The sequence below is a fragment of the Lolium rigidum genome, chromosome 4, assembly GCF_022539505.1.
Source record: "Lolium rigidum isolate FL_2022 chromosome 4, APGP_CSIRO_Lrig_0.1, whole genome shotgun sequence".
In the NCBI taxonomy this organism is placed as follows: domain Eukaryota; kingdom Viridiplantae; phylum Streptophyta; class Magnoliopsida; order Poales; family Poaceae; genus Lolium; species Lolium rigidum.
The window spans coordinates 173,869,087-173,872,242 of record NC_061511.1 but is presented as its reverse complement, the minus strand read 5'-3'; positions in this window follow the sequence as shown (position 1 = coordinate 173,872,242).

Genomic DNA, 3,156 nt, shown 5'->3' with positions numbered 1-3,156 from the left:
CCATTGCTCGTTAAAAATTCTGGATTTCAAAGTTGTCTCCGCCATTGTGTCTAACAATGAACTTATGATCGTGGTACGGGCGGGTTGCCCGTACGAGTGATCGCTAAAATCTTTGTTAACTCGAATTGTCTTGTTTTCCTTGAATTTTTCTCGAGGACCCATTAGTTTAGCATACTAATGGGCACATGTAAACATATAATTATAGAGAAGTTTTACTAAGTAGGACTACACACATTGATCAACAAATGAATACTATCTTTCAAAGGTTAGTCTCAAGCCAACTCTAATATCAAATCATACGGAAAAATAAAGGTAGCAATGCAACATGAATGCAACTAAACTCAAAACATAAAACTGAGAAATACACCTACATACTTTCAGGTTGCCTCCTAGGAAGCGCATATCTAGGCATATATGCTCCATATTGTATCCATCCAGATTTCAAGGGATTTCGACCCGAGGTGTAATGATACATACCTCTGACCAAAGCGTGGAGTACCTTGTAGAATAGTTCGGTTGGAGTCGTACCTGCTTGCGGTGCATTGGCATCACGTTGATAAAATTGGTCCTCGCTCTCAAGTACACCTGGGCATTCCTCGAGCCGGGACGGGTTTCGGGTCGGGCTTGAAAAAGCCTGAACTGAAATTCCTAGGCATGAGCCTGGCCCGGTCCGACCCTCAGGCTTACAAACTAGGCCCGAATCCGGCCCGAACTACCAAACGCCCGGCTTGGCCTGACAAGCCCGACCCGAATTAAGCTAAAGCTATGTTTCCTGCAAGCCCGAGCCTGGCCCGGTGATACGTCTCAAACGTATCTATAATTTCTTATGTTCCATGCTAGTTTTATGACAATACTCACATGTTTTATATACACTTTATATCATTTTGATGCATTTTCCGGCACTAACCTATTAACAAGATGCCGAAGCGCCGGCTTCTGTTTTCGCTGTTTTTGGTTTCGAAATCCTACACATGAAATATTCTCGGAATTGGACGAAACAAAAGCCCACGGTCTTATTTTCCACTGAGCCTTCCGAAGTCCGAAGAGGAGACGAAGAGGGGCGACGAGGCGGCCACACCCTAGGGGCGCGGCCCCGCCCCCGGCCGCACCGCCCTCATGGGGTGGGCCCCTCGAGCGTCCCCGACTCTGACCCTTCGCCTATTTATTCTCTCCGTCGCGAAAACCCTAGTACCGAGAGCCACGATACGAGAAAAGTTACCGTGACGCCGCCGCCAATCCCATCTCGGGGATTCGGAGATCACCTCCCGCACCTCGCCGGAGAGGGGAATCATCACCGTGAGGGCTCTACATCACCATGCCCGCCTCCGGACTGATGCGTGAGTAGTTCATCCTTGGACTATGGGTCCATAGCAGTAGCTAGATGGTTGTCTTCTCCTCTTGTGCTATCATGTTTAGATCTTGTGAGATGCCTATCATGATCAAGATCATCTTATTGTAATGCTACATGTTGTGTTTGTTGGAATCCGATGAATATGGAATACTATGTCAAGTTGATTATTGATCTATCATATATGTGTTGTTTATGATCTTGCATGCTCTCCGTTGCTAGTAGAGGCTCTGGCCAAGTTGATACTTGTAACTCCAAGAGGGAGTATTTATGCTCGATAGTGGGTTCATGCCTCCATTGAATCGGGACGATGACTGAAAGTTCTAAGGTTATGGATGTGTTGTTGCCACTAGGGATAAAACAACAATGCTTTGTCTAAGGATATTTGTATTGTTTACATTACGCACGGTACTTAATGCAATTATCTGTTGTTTGCAACTTAATACTGGAAGGGGTGCGGATGCTAACCCGAAGGTGGACTTTTTAGGCATAGATGCATGCTGGATAGCGGTCTATGTTCTTTGTCGTAATGCCCTGAGTAAATCTCATATTAGTCATCATGATATGTATGTGCATTGTTATGCCCTCTCTATTTGTCAATTGCCCAACAGTAATTTATTCACCCAACATGCTATTTATCTTATTGGAGAGACACCACTAGTGAACTGTGGACCCCGGTCCATTCTTTTACATCTGAAATACAACCTACTGCAATCATTGTTCTCTGTTGTTCTTTGCAAACAAACATCATTCTCCACACCATACGTTTAATCCTTTGCTTACAACAAGCCGGTGAGATTGACAACCTCACTGTTAAGTTGGGGCAAAGTATTTTGATTGTGTTGTGCAGGTTCCGCGTTCGCGCCGGAATCCCTGGTGTTGCGCCGCACTACACTCCTTCACCAACAAACTTCACGTGGCCTTCATCTCCTACTGGTTCGATAACCTTTGTTTCTTTATGAGGGGAAACTTACTACTGTGCGCATCACACCTTCCTCTTGGGGTTCCCAACGGGCGTGTGAATCACGCGCTATCAAGACTGTTTTCTGTCGCCGTTGCCGGGGAGATCAAGACACGCTGCAAGGGGAGTCTCTCACATCCGATCTCTTTACTTTGTTTATTGTCTTGCTTTACTTTATTTTATTTTCTATTTTGTTTGCTTTCTTTATATCAAAAACACACAAAAATTAGTTACTTGTTTTACTTTACTTAATTTAGTTTGCTTTACTTATTTTTATTATTGTTAAAATGAGTACTCCTGAGAACACTAAGTTGTGTGATTTCACTAGCACCAATAATAATGATTTTATATGCACTCCTATTGCTCCACCTACTGCTACAGCAGAATTTTATGAAATTAAACCTGCTTTACTAAATCTTGTTATGAGAGAGCAATTTTCTGGTGTTAGTACTGATGATGCTGCTGCCCATCTTAATAATTTTGTTGAACTTTGTGAAATGCAAAAGTGTAAGGATGTAGATGGGGACATTATAAAACTGAAATTGTTTCCTTTCTCCTTAAGAGGAAGAGCTAAAGATTGGTTGCTATCTTTGCCTAAGAATAGTATTGATTCATGGACTAAATGTAAAGATGCTTTCATTGGTAGATATTATCCTCCTGCTAAAATTATATCTTTGAGAAGTAGCATAAGGAATTTTAAGCAATTGGATAATGAACATGTTGCCCAAGCATGGGAAAGAATGAAATCTTTGGTAAAGAATTGCCCTACCCATGGACTGACTACTTGGATGATCATCCAAACCTTCTATGAAGGATTAAATTTTTCTTCGAGGAACCTATTGGATTC